Raw genomic sequence first — 18873 nt, 5'->3', positions numbered from 1 at the left:
TTTTGAAACTTTTGAAAAAAATTGAATTTCTAGAGGATTGGTACCTACGAGATACTTTTTGGAAATGGGGACCACCTTGGGGTATAAAGAGGGTGGACTTCTTGCAAGTGGGGGGCCCTATCAGTGTTTGGGACCACCAAATCCTTAGGAGATGTACTTTTTTGGACTAATATGGTGGTGATGGGGCCCTCTATAGGCCTTGTTAGTTCTTGCTAATCCACTCCTTATGAGGCCTCTTTTTTAGTCCAAAATCCCCCTAAAGCTTATCACTAAGAATGGATTTTGTATAATCCATTCTCATCTTGTACTTGTGCTAAAATGGGAACTATGCACACTTTTTCTATGATTGCACACTATGGTATCCATTTCAATGGTTATTGTGATATGGATTGACCTATGATCATTTGTTAATGTGAGTGGTAGCTGGGATGGAAGTTTTACCAACATCATCATGAGATCTATGCATATGGATTTTAGTATATCTACTATTGGTTATGAGAGGTGATATGCAACTCTGCTCCACACATGGAGTATTCAAGTGATGTATGATTTGTCAGGTCTTCTTACGTGTGTGCACTGGCCTTGAGGTAGAAGTTCACAATTGCATTCTGTAGTTGGATTTATCGTGGTGGGTTTGGCCTAGCTTTCTTTTGCCATATGTATTCTCCTTTTCCATTTCCAATCATGCTCCAACTACACTCCAATTGCACACACTTTGCACTTGCTTCAGTCCATTGTGCATGCATGATATTGTGAGTGGAGCTTGAGCGAGGATATTTTGCTAAAGGGGTCCTATTTTGCCTCGGTGAGCTAGTTGTTGATGTATGCTAACTTGATGGGTTTTAGGCCTATGTCACACGTGAGATGCATTGGGTTATGAATTTGTACGGTTTTCCTACATGTGGATACAATCATTTTCATTGTTGATGGATGCTCATTGAGTTGCATGTGAGCCAATGATTTTCTTAGTTTTGATGGCATTGATCATGCTCAATGTGGCATTTGTAAATTGGCAATGTTCAACAACTAACCAAAGGGAAAGGGACAAACTTGATGAAGGAGAAAAACAGAAAGTGAAATCAAAGGATTAGACGACAAACCCGAGGACAAATTAGTGTGAAAGACAAGATTGATAAATAAAGGCAAGCATGGGAGAGGGATAGTTGTGCCATGTGAAAGCCATTAGACAAGAAGACATGAGGAGAAAAGACTAAGCACATAGAGGAGTATAATAAGTCGTAATACATTTTGTGTATATAATTTAGAGAGAGAAAGGTGGAGAGAGAGAGAGAGAGAGAGAGAGAGAGAGAGAGAGGGGGGGGGGAGGGAGGGAGGGAGGGGGGCGGAGAGAGAGAGAGAGAAAGAGAGAGAGAGAGAGAGAGAGAGAGAGAGAGAGAGAGAGAGAGAGAGAGAACCTAGATCGAGCATCTAAAGGTGGATGGGATTATGTCTCACGATTTTAAGATGGGAGGGGCTGGATGGGGTTAGTGAAGGGATCCAATGGGGACGCGGCTAGATGGTGAGTTTTGGATCTCATTGTGCCTAGTGGGATTTCATAAAATAAAATTTGATATATATTATAAAATTCTCCTAGAAAGAAAAATATATTTTTTTTAAAGTTTTGGTTATAAAAAAAAATTCCCCAAAATTTTGATTGTTTAAAAGTCAACATACGTTTTGCAAAGTATAATATTTATCAAAAAAGAGCAAAAAAAAAAATCCAAATAAAGAGGGTTTTATATTACTTCCAGCATATACAACTTGTTCAGCTAAAGACTAAGACCTCGGAGCTTGCAAAGAGGAGTATAATGAGTCATACGGAGAAAAGACTAAGCACATGGGGTAAAACTACCACCAGTATTATTCACATAGCTGACGTGGTAATGTACATATTATTGGTGGTAATATCACTAATAGTGGGGGTTACTATTACCACATTAGTATTATAACCAGGGGCGGTAATGCTATATTATTGGTGAATTTTTTCATATTACCACCGGTAGTAGCTTAAGTACCGATGGTATTGTTAGTTGCAAATTCATAGTTTTCCACATAGCTTGGGTTTTTTCATATTATGGCCGGTAGTAGCTTAAGTACCGGTAGTATTATTGGTTGCAGATTCATAGTTTCTTGCACAACCCGATGCTATATATTGGTGGAAAGGGCAATAAAGCTTGTCTTTTGATCTGATTGTGGTTCATATCCTGATAAACCCTTTGGTAAGTTGGGAAAGAAAGTGAACCACAATCTAGATCTGAATAGCAATAAGGCTAAGTGGGGGAGAATGACTCGACATTCATTATACTTGTGGGTGTGGTTCACTACTTCAATTCCTTGCATTTTGGGGAAATAGTAGGCCATTAATGCGAGTGCTAGTGAATGTGAGTGTTTTTTGTGTGCTCCAGAGGGTGGTCTATACTCCAACTCTTTGCATTTTGGCAAACTTCTGGACCACGATCATCAGTGCCAACATGAATGCAATGGTTAGTGAGGAGTCTTTAACTTAAGGCATGGAGAGAAGGAGGAGCAATGATTTGAGTAGAAATAGGGTACATGTTGCAACGACGAATGCACGACAAAAAATGCTTGAAACTAGAAATGCTTGTCCACAACCTTCAAGATGAGTTATGACTAGGCAAACTGTGGATGCATCGAATCATGCCCATGCTAGTATTAATGTACCTAATAATGTTCTCGGGGCTGAAAAAGGAATTGCAAAAGAGGATCTCCATGCCAAAATGGGCACTACCCCAAATTCCAATGCTTGATCCACCCTGTGATGTTGTTAAACCAAGAAACGGGGAGAGGATCTATGCGGGTGTCACAATCCTCTCAAAGAGGTATTCCACATGCCTAAGGGAGAAACATAAGTCACATGGTCTAGAATGGGACTTTGTCATTAATGTTCATGACTACGTTGAGTGGAAATGCAGGTATTGTGGAATAGAAAAATCAAGGGAAGCACCTCGCATAAGGGGTCACTTGCTTGGTGGCTCAAGAAAGAGCTTTTAATGTTGTGTGGCCCTAGGAGCTACTGTGGTAGCTCGTACCTTGACAGAGAAATTACAATCTTTTGGAAAAATCGAAAGAAGACCAATTTGAGAAAATCAAGGTGTAAGTGGAGTAGATTCTGCAAGATCATACAATGATGGAAGTACAAGTGTTGCAGGCTCCCATGCTAGAACACCCTTGTGTGGACACTAACATACAAGATAGCTCTCCACATATGGCTCGTGAAGCTAGATCGGCAACTGCAACTCCTAATTTTAGGTAGCCCACAATATTTGAGAGCATCCAGATTCAGGATTTGGAGAATGCACAATATGTTCTTGGTGGATCAATTTTGGGGTCAGGATATCCACTGAGTATGGTCGATAAGGATGATATGAGAACTCCATGGAATTGCATTGCTAACGATGGACCGGGCTTCAAGCCTCCTTCATACCCCACATTGCATACAACATCGTTAGAAAAGGCATATGCATAAGAGAAAGATCACATAAATCATAGCATTTTCAAACAACTGCATACACCAGATGCACAATTGTCTCAGATGGGTGGACAAGCATAAAATGACATGCTTTATTGAATGTGATGGTTATGTCACCATGTGGGGAGGCCTTCCACACGTCAATTTTTGCCTTGCATGTAAAGAAGTTGGGGACCAATATAGCTAGTGTATTGTCAAAGTTAATAAGAGAGTTAGGCCCTGAAAAGGTTGTGCAGGTTGTCATGGATAATGCCAAGAATTGTAAAAGGGTGGGTAGAATATTGCAAAGGGAGTATGCCAACCTATATGCATCTGTCTGTTGTATGCATACTTTAAATCTTGAATTGAAATATTAGTATAAACAAATGCCATGGTTCAAAGAGATTCTTTGTGAGGCTTGAGACACTGTGAAGTTGATACAATCGAAGCAATGTCTCGAAGAAATCTTTATGTCTCATGATGGATCTACCATGTTGCAATTGCCAACAACCATGAGATTTGTGATGACTTCTACACTTTGCAATCCTTGGTGAAGAATATGAGTTTTCTTATAGAGACATTTCATTGTGCATTTGAATGATGGATGTCAACGTTGACTTAATAGGGCAATAAAGGAGAAGAAAGCCACAAGTGAGACTCCTTACTTCTCGCCCACTCTCTTCACATGGTATAAGAGCTCGGTTCATGGTAAGGAGCTCAAGAAAGCAACCCAAGTTTGCGGTGTCTTGGTAAAAGGATCAGTGTTGCTTTCCTTTTTCGAGTTTGGGAGCAAATCTCTGCAGGTAGCACAGCTGAAAAGTGCAAGAGTGCACTATCTCAGATTGGGACACCCTTCATAGTGCGACGAGAGTGCGACATTATTTTTTTGATTCGAGGCAATTTTGGGGCTCGTTTTGATGGCAGAAGTTTTCCGCAAGCACTCTGAGAAGTGCCTTATTTTTACTTTGCAACCACTGTTCTGTAGGTCGGTGAAAATTTGCCGTAGAAATTGCATCGTATGCCTATGCACAGAGATATTGGGAGTGACAGAATCATTCTTATTGCCTGTTGATGCAAAATCATCACTAGGAAGTGACTGTGTGGTCAAATACCACTTTCGTCAGTTTTGTAGATTTGCCCTTGTGAGGCGGAAGTTGTGCTGTTTGCAATGACAGAATATTTTTGCAATGTTCTAGAATGGCATCTGATGCTCTTTCACAGATAGTCACTGAAAAGCTTGACAAGAACAACTTCCAAGCATGGAAGTTTAGAATGATGAATTTCCTTAAGGGAAAAGGCTATTGGGAGTTCATTACTGGAGCTGAACAAGAACCACTTATTCCTAATGTTCCCAATCAACAGGAGTTGTAGGCATTTAAAGGATGGCACGAGAGAGCCAGAAAAGTTATGTACTGGCTCTCTATCAGTATTTCAAATTCTACGATTGTGCATATTTAGGATGCAAGCATGCCGAAGGAGGCGTGGGATACTTTGACAAACATGTATAGCACAAATACGCAAGCCACGAAAATGCAGCTCAAGCAAGAGTTGCATAATGTGCAGAGAGAAAATATGAGCATCAATGACTACCACATGAAGGTGAAGAAGATTGCAGATGCACTTGCTTCCATTGGGTCACCAGTGGAAGATGATGATTTAGTTTCTATGACCTTGAATGGTCTGGGAAAGAATTATGCACAGTTCCAGACATCCATTGCTGTCCGTGAGAATTTTTGATTGCTCTTCTAATTTCTAAAGAGCAGAGAAATGATGGTGCATCTTCTTCAGGAGGAACATATTGGCACCACTTCCATGCTCCACAATCTCACAAGTAGATTGGCAATGGTGACAATCTCTACATGGGATTTTGTAAATTGGCATTGGTGCCAATCTACAAAATGCTCCTGGAGAAAGGGCTATATAAATTTCCATGAAATTATTTTTCTAAATTTTTTGGTAATTTGGAAAAATATAAAAAATGAAAGATTATGGTCAATGGATTCTTGTTTGTTAGAGAGAGAGAGAGAGAGAGAGAGAGAGAGAGAGAGAGGTTTTGGGTTTCTAGTGTATTTATTTTGAATTATCAATGTTTATGATAGTTTCAACGATTTAATAGATTAATGTTCTATTCTAACCCTAAACTAGGATTTAATAGACTAATACTAAACTATGGTTTAATATAGGAATGTTAAACTAGGATTTAATAGACTAATTTTAAACTAGGATTTAATGGACTAATGTTATACTAGGATTTAATGGACTAATGTTATTCTAGTATTTAATAGACTAATGTTAAACTAGGATTTAATAGAATAAGGTAAAACTAGGATTTAATAGACTAATTTATGTTCCATTCTAATGTTAAACAAGGATGTAATATGCTAATCCTAAAGTCGGATTAGTCTATATAAATCTATAATCATTAAATTTCAAACAACATCAATTGAGGGGTGTCACTCTAAGTGGTTTAAGCATATATTTTTATATTTTTAAACATACTATATATATATATATATGTATGTATGTATGTATGTATCTATATATATATGTGTGTGTGTATATATATATTTACATATATGTATTTGTACATACTTATATATATATTTTCCAACATACATATATTTATATTTCTATTTATATATATATATATATATATTTATATTTGTATATATACATAATTACTTTAAAATTTTGAAATTCCAAATTTTGAAATTGTAAAATTTGAAAATTACAAAAGAAGGAGAGCATTGAAAGCATTGATTTAGCTATTGAAACAACCTTGAAAGTTTTTTAGTAAATAATATTTGATAGTCAATATAAACATTCATATATAATACATCAATAGTCATATTGCCAATTTGTATTGACGCTTTTATGCATTTATTTAAAAAAAAAATTTATAAATTGTCAAAAAAACCATCGTAAATGGTAGTCATTTCACAAATTCAACATAGGTTCTTTTGATTTCAAATTTAGACAAAATAAAAATAAAAATAAATAAATAAATAAATAAAATATATAAACTCTCTATAAACTCTACGAGCAAAAGGGGCAAAAAAACGATGTCCAAGGGCTATATATATATATATATAAACTCTAAGAGCAAAAGGGGAAAAAATAAACGATGTCCAAGGGCTCTAAAGGAAGATGGAAAAATTGAAATGTAAAAATAGACCAAAACTCATTAGGAACCAAAAAGCAAAAAACAGAGGATGGTATGAAACCCTAGGACCTACCTGATGTTCCCCTTCGGTGCCCTTCTGACTCTGAGCCTTTGCGCCTCTGCCTCTACCTCTGCGCCTTTGTGCCTCCGCCTTCGCTTTTGTTTGCATGCCTCTACTACCTCTATTGCCTATGCTGCCTCTCGTCCCATGCCAAAGTGTTTCCTCCCTATGCCAAAGCTTCACCCGTAGTCTGTGGCCAACCCTAGACCCTGAGCCTGGCTTGAAGTGCCTTCCCTGGCTCCTAGCATTGCCCACCGCCCCCTCTAGCTCCTCGTAGACCTCAATTTAGCCAAATTCCGTGGTTTCTTTAGCTCTCCTTTTCCTTCTCCTACCACCCTTTGGCTCCTCGTAGACCTCGTACGCCCTCTTTGGATCTGCGCTCTGTCATTGACCTTAGCGTCGCCTCGCTCCGTGCGTCGCCTCACTCCATGCGTCACCTCCTCCTCCTCGATTTCCATCATAATTTGAAGGCCACCGCTGCCTTGGCTACCTTGGCACTCAGGAGTCAGTCCATGTAGACTTGGCCATGGTTGCCTTGGCTTTGGGCACCGTGTTGAACACGACCGTGCCCTCCTCCAGTTTGTCTAGGTCTCTTTCTCTCTCTCTCTCTTTCTCTCTCTCCCTCCCTCCCTCCCTCTTTTCCTCTCTTTCCCAATGTCTTGTCTTTCAAATTTGAAATTCCAATTTTTTTCTGTATGTACTTTGCTAAAATTTTAAAATTTTCAAAATTCAAATTTTGAATTTTTGAACTTCACCTTTTGAAAGTTCAAATTTTAATATTTTTTAAATTTCAATTGTTGAAATTTCAATTTTTAAAAATGTAAAATTTAAAGTATATTTCTATAAATATAAATATATATTTATATATAAATAGAAATATGTGTATGTTTAAAAAAATATAAATATTTCTATGTATAAATATAAATATATGCATGTTTAAAAATATAAACCACGAAGAGCACCTCAATTGATGTTGTTTAAATTTTATGATTATAGATAAATTAATATACATTAATTTATATTTTTCTTATCAAGGTGTGTTGATTTAAAATTTGTTCCCTAGTGTTAGGATATGGAACAATTAGAATATCTAGCTAAACACATATTAGAATAGCTAATAGATTCTTAAAGAAAAATGTCAAGAAAGTATGATAGAACCCCTAACCTCAGCTAAATGATCATGTTAACCTCAAGACCTTAACATGATCGCCCTCTAGGGTTACCACATCTCATTTTCTTTTACTTCCCTTGTGATAAGATTGCAAGGAGAAATAATGTGACAATTTGGTGCTTATTTCAAAAAGATTTCATGTAATAACATATTCTCATTAAAAACTTGCAAGGAATGGATTGGTAACAGTTTCATGCTAAACGGAAATCTTTATTCGTGATATTTGTTATGCAAGGAGTAGATTGGCACTTGTGCCATGTTAAACTAAAAGATTTATTTATGCTTTGATATTTTTGATAAAGATTGGCACCTGTGCCATCCTACTCCATGTGAGTTTGTGTAGATTGACTATGAGGGAGCCATCCACAAACTCTCATGGATTAAGAATGGCACAGGTGCCATTCTCTATCTGAATGCCATTGGTGCCAATCTCATTTCTGACAATCATCTCAAAGAGGAACACATCAATGCTCATTGAAGATTAAAATTTAGAGAAATCTCCATGTTAACTAGATTGGCAGCAGTGCCATGCCAAACATCCCTTTAGCTACTTGAACATTCAATGAGAATGGCACTGGTGCCAATCTATTTTTTGACAATCATCACAAAGAGGATCACATCAGTGCCCACTGAAGGTCACATTTTAGAGAAATCTCCATGTTCACTAGATTGCCAGCATTGCCATGCCAAACATCCCTTTAGCTAAGAGGTGACATAACTAGACTGGCAGCAATGCCATGCTAAACATCCCTTTAGCTACTTCAACCTTTAGCTATGGCGGAGCCATCTACATACTCTCATAGATTGTGAATGGCACAAGTGCCATTCTCTATCAGAATGGCACTGGTGCTAGTCTCATTTGTGACATTCATCTCAAAGAGGAGAACATTAGTGCCAATCTTATTTGTGACATTCATCTCAAAGAGGATCACATAAGAGCTAATCTCATTTGTGCTTTGAACATAACTAGATTGGCATCAATGCCATGCTAAAAAATATTCATGTTAACTAGATTGGCAGAAGTGCCATGCCAAAAACCCCTTTAGTTACTTCAACCTTTAGGCTATGGGGAGCCATCCACAAACTCTCATGGATTAAGAATGGCAGAGGTGTCACTCTCTATGAGAATGGCACTGGTGCCAATCTATTTTGTGATAGTCATCACAAGAGGATCACATCAGTGCCCACTGAATGTTAGAGTTTAGAGAAATCTCCATGTTAACTATATTGGCATTAGTGCCATGCTAAACATCAATCTAGCTAAGAGGTAACATAACTAGATGGCAGCAGTGCCATTCTAAATATCCCTTTAGCTACTTCAACATTCAGGCTATGAGGGAGCCATCATAAAGAGGATCACATCAGTGCCCACTAAAGGTTAGATTTTAGAGAAATCTCCATGTTAACTATATTGGCATCAATGCCATGCCAAACATCCCTTTAGCTAAGAGGTGACATAACTAGATTGGCAGCAGTGCCATTCTAAACATCCCTTTAGCTACTCCAACCTTCAGGCTATGAGGGAGCCATGCACAAACTCTCATGGATTAAGGATGGCACTGGTGCCAGTCTCTGTGCTAATCTCTTTTTTGACAGTCATCACAAAGAGGATCACATCAGTGCCCACTGAAGATTAGATTTTAGAGAAATCTCCATGTTAACTATATTGGCATCAGTGCCATGCTAAGAATCCCTTTAGCTCAAAGATGACATAACTAGATTGGCCCTAGTGCCATGCTAAGAGGTGACAACTACAGTGGTAGTAGTGCCATTCTAAGCATGCCTTTAGCTACTTGAACCTTTAGGCTATGGTGAGCCATCCACAAACTCTAATGGGTTAAGAATGGCAAAGGTGCCATTCTCTATGAGAATGGCATTGGTGCCAATCTCTTTTGTAATAGCCATCACAAAGAGGATCACATTAGTACCCATTCACAAACTCTCATGGATTAAGAATGGCATCGGTGCCATTCTCTATTAGAATGGCAATGGTGCCAATCTCTTTTGTGACATTCATCTCTATGGGAGAGCCATCCACAAACTCTCATGGATTAAGAATGGCACATGTGCCATTCTCTATTAGAGTGGCACTGGTGCCAATCTCTTTCTATGACATTAATCCAAAGAGAAATCTCCATGTTAACTCTATTGGCATCAGTGCCGTGCTAAGCATCCCTTTAGCTACTTCAACCTTTAGGCTATGAGGGAGCCATCCACAAACTCTCATGGATTAAGAATGGCACTAGTGCCAATCTCATTTATACTTTGAACATAACTAGATTGGTAGCAATGCCATTCTAAATATCCGTTTAGCTGCTTTAACCTTGAGGCTATGGGGAAGCCATCCACAAACTCTCATGGATTAAGAATGGCACAAGTGCCATTCTCTGTTAGAATGGCACTGGTGCCAATCTCTATGAGAATGGCACTGGTGCCAATGTCTTTTGTGACACCCATCACATAGAGGATCACAATCTCCAAGTTAACTAGACATCCCTTTAGCTAAGAGGTGACATAACTAGATTGGTAGCAGTGCGATTCTAAACATCCCTTTAGCTACTTCAACCTTTAGGCTATGGGAGAGCCATCAGCAAACTCTATTATTGGATTAAGAATGGTAGAGGTGACATTCACAATGATTGGTAGCAGTGCCATTCTAAATATCCCTTTAGCTACTTTAACCTTCAGGCTATGAGGAAGTTATCCACAAACTCTCCTGTATTAATGTTCATGGCACATGTTCCATTCTCTATCAGAATGGCATTGGTGGCAATCTCATTTGTGACAGTCAGAATGAAGTTTAGATTTTAAAGTAATTTCCATGTTAACTAGATTGGCAGTAGTGCCATGCCAAACATCCCTTTAACTGCTTTAACTTTTAGGCTATGAGGGAGCCATCCACAAACTCTCATGGATTAATGAATGGCACATATGCCATTCTCTATCAGAATGGCACTGGTGCCAATCTCATTTGTGACAATCATCACAAAGAGAAATCTCCATGTTAACTAGATGGGTAGCAGTGCCATTCTAAACATCCCTTTAGTTATTTCAACCTTTATCCTTGTTAACTAGATGGGTAGCAGTGCCATTCTAAACATCCCTTTAGCTATTTCAACCTTTAGGATATTGAGCCATCCTCAAACTATCATGGATTAAGAATGGCACATGTGACAATCGTTTTTGTGACAATCATCACAAAGTGAAATCTCCATGTTTGTGGGGGTTAAAGGTCACTGTGCCTTTACCCCGGTTATGTACAATACTCAAACACATATATAAATGAATTAAAAAGAAGATTAGGGTGGTTCTGCACCCACCAAAACTTGTGTGGCTCTCTGTTTCTCTCTCTCCCTCTTCCGTTCTTGCTTTCGTTGAGAGCACTCTCAACTGGTATCAGAACCCGGGTGATCTAGCTGAGCGTGCGTGAATGCTTGAAGCTCAGCAGCTCTGTGGGAGGAAGGAGAAGCTCTGTGGAAAGCTTTGTGGGCGACTTTACTTGCATCCGAGTGTGCAGAGACCTTGGAGGAACCTTTGGAAAAGTCACTTTGACTTTGTGAAGTGGTTTTGAGAGCCTGTTAAGTGTTTTCAAAGAAAAAGTCGTTTTTTGAGCTTTTCCCTATTCCATTCGATGACAGAGACTCCATATTGACTTGTGGAGGCAACTATTGCTTGCTTTTGGTGTCCACTTCACTTTAAGAGCTTGGAAACACCTTCATTCTTGAATCTGGGATCATTTCATTGGATTTCTGACTCACTGTGTCAGTTTCTGCGTTTTTTGCGCGGGTGTTGGAACTCAATTTTGGAGCAACCATTTGCAGATCTGTCAGTTCTAGTCGACTCAGGAGGTCCTAAATCTTCTATGTTGCTCATCATTCGCACTCCGGTGTAGTTTACAAACAGCTCTGTTTCCAAAAACGTTTTTCAGTCCGTGTGTTGTACCCAGTGATTGAGACCACGGTTTCCAAAACCGTCTGTCCCATTGCCTTTCGGACGCCCAAATACCCCTACCTGTCAGTTCTTGCGCAATTCGGTGGAGGATTTTCAGAGTTATAGATCTTTGTGTATTCGATCTTGTCTCTCTGTTATGCATTTTTCATTCTAAGGTTTTGAAACCTTAGATTTATGCCACATGGCAGTGGATAAGTGTTGACTCCCATTTCTCACTCATCGGTTGGGATTTTGGAGTTCTGGCAGAAGAGAGATATTTGCAGATTTTCTTTCTGAGTCAGTTTATGCAATGGCGCCCATGTTTTGAGGCATCTCAGGTTCTATTTTCAGTAGCGGTCATTATGCAGATCACTCTGGTTACAGTTTGAGCAGTGTGTGCGCTCATTCGTGGTGTGCATTGGGTTGCAGTGGATGATTTATAGGCCGTTTGGATGCATTACGATCCTTATTGGATGCGCTAATAGGCCCAAATTGCCTTGTGGGATGCTATTTTTTATGGACGCTTTGCACATGGATGCTTTTTTATGCTGAGGGACAGCTTTGACACATTGCAAGTGATGCACTGATAGTGCTATGCTCTCTTGGATGAGATATTATTGATGCATATACCAATGGACGGTGTTTATGCTTGAGTCATTTGGCACTTATTGGCATTTTCTTTTGGGCTAGATTTGCTCATATGGATGCATAGTATATGCACATGAGTCAGATGCATCTTTTGATGCTTTGAGCTTTGAGTTTTGGTGATATTTCACTCTATTGTGGCATACACATTTGGGTGCACTTGGTATTTGGTGTGATTCTCTCTTGCAGGCACTAGCATTTGGGATTTTGTTTCATTTGCATCATGGCATCCTCTTCCATGTCTGAAAAGGAGTTTTTCAGCATTAAAAATTTTGATGGGACAAACTTTTCTTTGTGGAAAGAACAAATAAGGGATGTGCTTATTCAAAAGAAGCAGATTAAACCCTTGGCAAGGATTGAAGCTAAGCCTGTAAATATGTCTGAGGATGATTGGAATGAGTTGGATGCATTAGCAAAATCTACTATTAGACTTCATCTTGCAGAGTCATTTTATTTCACAGTAGTAAATGAGCAGACTACGGAAGATTTGTGGAAGAAACTGTGTGCCACTTTTGAAAAGGAAACTGCCTCTAATAAAGTTTAGCTCATGAAGAGGTTGTTTGAGCTGCAGATGAAGGAAGGGGTCTCCATTGCCTCTCACTTGAATGAATTCAATATTATTTTCAACTAGCTTCAGGCTCAGAAGATGAATTTTGATGCGGAGACTAAGGCAATATTTCTCTTATGTTCATTGCCATCCTCATGGGATACCTTCCGTACAGCTATCAGTAACTCTGTACCTAGTGGAGTACTGAAATTTGAAGATGTTGTGGGTAGCTTGTTGGCTGAGGAGATTAGACGAAAGTCTATGGATGGCAACAAGCAGGATGCAACCTTAAAAGTGCAAAGGGGCAGATCACAGTTCAGGGGGAAGTCCCAAGAAAGAGGAAAGTCACATAGCAAATCCAGGGCACAGAACATTGAGTGTTACCATTGTGGCAAGAAGGCCATATGAAAAAGGATTGCTACAAGCTAAAAAGAGAGAAAAAGGATAAGAAAAAGAATGCAAATTGGGGTGCAAATCAAAAGGAAGAGAGTCCAAGGGAGGACAAAGGAAAATTGAAGATCGAGGAGATCAATGCAGTCACACATGATAGTGACAATGACGTTCTCTTCATGTCTAGTTTATCTACAGAGTTGCTTACCACTTCAGATGATGCATATTCTCAGGATTAGATTTTGGATTCTGGTGCTTCATTCCATGTTTTACCAAAAAAACAGTGCTGATTATATTACTTTGAAAATAAGATACATGAGGTCAGCTTGACGGGGCTACATTCACAAATCGGACGCAGCCCAAAAAGGAAACAAAAAGTAAAGCTCTCTCTCACGGAGGGATCAGGCGAGTGTGAATGAATAGCCAGAGAGGTGGTGAGTAGCGCCACTAAAGGCCCTGCGAAGTATGCTCGAAGAAGAGGCCCTGTGTGTCCCAATCACGGAGGAAACGTCTCCGCTTCTCCCGGCCAGCCCGGGAGTCTCCCTGTATCTGGTCCCACTGGTGGCCTCTGAGGGTGTGTATAATCTCACTCCAGATGTCAGTCATGACCTGGGCAGTCGAAAGGGAGGTGCCACTGAGGATCTGCCCGCAGCACGAGGTCCAAATGTGCCATCCTGCGATGCTGCTAATAATCTCCTAGACTGGCTGCCTCTCCTGAGATCCTGTGCCAGCCTCTGCCAGGTGCGGTGGAATGTTCTCAAGCGGCCCCCACATCCCCTGTGTGATAAGGAACGTGGGGTCCTACAGACATGCCTCGAACAAGTGATGAAAACCAGGTGCAGTGCTGCACCAGCGGAACGCACCCCAAGTGATCAAACCTAACTCCGGTGCTACACGAGTAAGGATCCCGAAGGTCCACGTCCACACTTCTTGGGCGTGAGTGCAGCTCCACAGGTAGTCCTTTGGTGACTCCTCGTCCTCATGACAGATCTGACAACGTCCATCCTGACCAACCTGCCGCAACCAGCTCCCCACTGGAAGACCTTTGTGGGCGAGAAGCCAAAGGAAGTAGGAGATCTTCCGTGGCCGCCAGCTCTCCCACAAGGCCTTCCAGAAGGCCTGTAAAAATAGCCTGGAGATACCCCGAGCATACCAACTGGGCTGCTGGGTGGGAGGGCGGCTCTGCATCCTCCCGAGAACTCTCCTGCCCAATGTCATGCTGTAGGCGAAGAAAGAGGTCGGCCCCTGACCTGTCACAATCTCTGGCCAACTCCACTCTCCTGGGTCCCAATCAAGCTCTAACAAGGCCCGCCCCTCCCAGAGCCAGAGTCGCCATAACTGCAGTTGATCCTACTCTATACTGGGATCGGTTCGCCAAACCTTCCCCACGAGGCCTACGACCCGAACCCTCTGCCATGGGAGTAGGGGGTCGATGAGCACATCCTCTTTCCTGAGTCGGCCGTCCCCCGTATCCGCGAAAAAGGAAATAGAGGTGTCGTCCATCCGACCTGCAACCACTAGTGGGATGCCACGGGGGGTGAACTGTCCCAGCCAACGGTCATCACCAGGCATGAGGATCTGAATCTCAGGTGGAACCAACCAACCAGCTAGAATCGCTCCGTCTATCTCCATGCATCTTGCCCGAGCTCCACGGGCACCTCCAGCTGCGACTGCTAGAGCAATGGTCTCCAAGTGTCTGTACGTGTCCCTCCAAACTCGAAGGGACCGGGCTCGCCCCCGCATCCAGCCGTCCCACCTGATGTGTGATCTCTCCCCCAGCTGCAGGCCCTCGACATCTCTGACCTGACCATTCCAGATGAGCGGCTGGCGATCGATCTCCTCCTGACAGCTAGGAGGGGACTGTATGAGACTGAGGCGGAGCCGCCTCCAAACCATGAGAAGGCTACGAACGAGTGGGGAGCGAGACAGAGTGAGCGGGGCAGAAGTGAAGATCCACCTGAGGGATGGTAGCCACTCTCCACCTCGGCGCGAGACACAAGAACCGACCCCCTGCTGAAGTAACATCTTCCACGTTTGCCCCCCCGGGGTCAAACCATGGATAACTAACTTGCCCAGCAGGGCCTGAATCTAAAGCTCTGGATCGATGACCCCCAAGCCACACTCAGCCTGCGAAAGAATGACTGTCTGCCAGGCAACCCTGGCTCTGGTATCTCTAAGACCGTCCCCCCCAGACCACAGGAAATTCCGGATCAACCTCCTAAGCTGTGCCACGCTGGATCTCGAGAAACACCAACAAGAAGCCACATACCGTGCCGTGGCTAGGAGAACCTGGTTGACTACAAGAGCCCGACTTGCAAGAGAGAGCTTGGCAGTGTTCCAGAAAGCCAGCTTCCGTCGAATGGAATCTAGCACCGAGAGAAACTGCTGAGCTAGCGTGATATCCAGGCCGACCTGAAAGCCGAGATATCTAGCTGTCTGTCCCCGCGGGATCCACCTGAAACCCAAAAACCTCCCCCACTGTGAGCACGCCGCGGGGTTTGTGAGAAAACCAATTGATTTGTTCCAGTTGATTTTCACACCAGCTGCCAAACAGAAGACCTCTAGGGCCATCCTCACCCTCTCCAGCATCATCTCATCATCCTGGACATACAGTGCTGTGTCATCCGCATACTCCGAATCCAGGAGCTCTGTGTCCTCCTTGATGGGAAGGCAAACACCCCGGATCCTGGTTGACCTCGCCCGAAGGTAGTATGTCATAGCCTCGGCGAAGAAGAGAAATAGGTAAGGAGCAAGGAGGCAACCATGACGCACTGATCTCTCCAAACAAAATCGCTCTCCCATCCTGTCGCTGATGATGACCCTGCTAGAAGCGATCCTGTATAACGCTGAAATACCCTGAATCCATCCTGCTGGGAACCCTAGTCACTCCAGAGTACCCTCCAGGAAGGACCAGTCCACTCGATTGTAGGCCTTCTCAAAGTCGAGAAGTAGGATGGCTAAATGTGACCCACTGTGCTGAGCCCACTCCGCCGCCTCTGAGAAGGTGAAGACATTATCCAGGATACTGCGATCCTGGACAAAGCCTGTCTGAGTGTCATGAATGAGGTCAGGAAGTAGAGGCCGAACTCTGGCGCTGATCATCTTGGCAAGGATTTTGTAGGTAGTGGTGAGGAGAGTGATCGGGCGCCACTGACGGATCTCCTGTCGATCTCCTCCCTTCGGGATGAGGCAAATCAGTCCCGAGGAGAGGTTCTCTGGCATATATCCGCTGCTAAAAATCCTCTAGAGGGCTGCTAGGAGGGGCTGATGGATCTGATCCCGAAAGGAGGTGAAGAAAGCGCGAGATAGCCTCGCCAGGGCATTTCTGCCTATCGATGGCCATCAAGGCCTCCAACACCTCGTCAGTAGTGAACGGTGCCAACAACGTCGCCTGCATGCTGGGCTGAACCAGGGTTGGAATATGCCTCCACACCTCGCAGGAACGTCGAGTGCGAGGGGCAAGCTGCTCCTGCTGGAAAAGAGTCTTGTAGAAGTCAGTAGCCAACCCCAAGACCTCACCCGGATCAGTAACGATGTGCCCCTCCGCTGTCCTAAGACTCCGTAGCTGATCACCTGCTTCTCTCTGGCCATGCGTCCTGAAGAACTCCCTGCACATCCGGTCGCCCTTCTGAGCCCAGAATGAGAGGGAGGCGTGATAGGAAAACTCTAAACGGCGCTTGAGAGTCTCCTCAAGAAGGGCTCTGGCTCGAAGGGCCTGGATCTGAAGCTCCTCCGAGCCCGGGGCTGCCTGCTGGAGTCGTTGAATGGAAGCGAGGTCCCTACGAAGAGCTCTCTCTCTGCCCCACCACTCCTGTTGAACATGAAGGGCTGCGAGCTGGCAAATCTGGTTGGACTCCTGCAAAGCCTGTGCCACCGAATCAACCAGATCCACACACTCGCCCTAATCTCTGTCCCAAAGGCTACCGATACTACTGCGCACGTCCTCCCTCAAGAAGATGGAGTCGGGAATCCGGCACGAATGGGGAGGAAGGGACTGAGCTGCCGAGTCTAATGATAAGAGCACAGGCGCATGGTCAGAAAGTGTCATCCCTGGCACTATACCCGCCTGACTGCCTCTGCTGATGGCCCAATCACTGACATAAAATCTATCCAGTCTCTCCAGGAGTCTGCCTCCTTCCCTGCAGAAGCCCCACGAGAAGTCCAAGCTCCCGTGCCAACGACGGAAGGATGGGTCTCTCTAGCTGTCCCTACCTCCTATCGTGAAGATAAAGGAGTCCCAAGCGGACTACTCTGCCTGAGCCATACCTGTAAACTTTGGTCCTCTGCCCTGCTGGTCCTCCAAGGTCTCCAGATTGTTGAAGTCACCTCTAACAATCCAAGAATCCATGTCTGGGAGAATCCCTGTGAATGACCTCCAGAAGGTGGCTCTGCATCGGAGGTCTGTGGGAGCATAGATGTTGAGGATTCCTATTTTGGAACCCTCCAACTCTAGGCCTACCCAAAGGGCATGGCCTGGGATCAACGTACCATGACCAAAAATTCCTTGGGCTAACTGCTCGCACACGGAAGTATTGACACCGCCACTCCTCCCTTGTGTGCCAATCGAGGGCTCCTAATAAGTGTGAGAGCGTCCAGGGAGAATCTTCCCACAGCTACAGGAATGAGCCACAGAAAGCTTGTGCTCCTGGAGCAAAAGCATATCCAAGCGACCAATCATTGCTGGTTGAAGTTCTTGTCTCAAGATGAGCTTCCTAGGACCACGGGTGCCAAAAGAATGAAACCCGTTCACATTCCAGGAGACAAGGTGTAGGCTCATGGTGAGGACTGGTAGGTTGCAAACAATTGTTTGCTCGCGGTAGATGTCGATGAAGAAGCTGACATTTCAGAATGGAGGCGCTGACGCTTATGAGAGGGTTTGGAGGGGGAGGCGGGGTCGTCCTGCCCGTTCTTCAACACCTTTAGCAAAGGCATAAGGCCTTTAGTGCCATGAACAAACGCTTTCTCGAGCCGACTTGAGATCTCTGAAGTAGTCATCCCGTAGAAGGCTCGGAGTTTCTGAGGGGTCCAGGCTCTAACATCCTGGGGGAGGGGCCACGACAGAGGGGGCCTAAGGATCACAATCAATCTGAAGCGTTTGGCGGCGCAATGCCACCGCAGGCGCACGTCACCCTCGGACCACTGAGTCTCGAGAAGCTGTCCACCAGACGGGCCTATCTAGGAGCAAACGTGAGCATGCGTCTGCTCTCTGAGAGCCTCCCAGACCGAGTTGTTTGTCCAAGTCTCGGTGCCATCGCTGAGGAATGTGAAAGCAAAGCTAGGGCCATCCCTCGGGGCCAAGGCTGCGATCTTCCCATCCGCCCCTTTACGGAGCAGGAAGATACTGATGTTGAGACAAGCAAGAAAGGTCCCAAGGTCGGCCACATCCAAGTAGTCCCAGGGGCCAGATCTGTAGAAGTCGCGAGGAAGCTCTCTCTCCTGAAGCTGAGGCCCACCAGAGTCTGCAGCTGAGGGGCTAGCAGACAGGGAAGACTGCTCC

This window comes from Dipteris shenzhenensis, chromosome 25 (assembly GCF_047967505.1).
Source record: "Dipteris shenzhenensis isolate YYH24624 ecotype China chromosome 25, Dip_SZ_1.0, whole genome shotgun sequence".
Taxonomy (NCBI): Eukaryota; Viridiplantae; Streptophyta; class Polypodiopsida; order Gleicheniales; family Dipteridaceae; genus Dipteris; species Dipteris shenzhenensis.
This window is presented reverse-complemented; position numbering follows the sequence as displayed.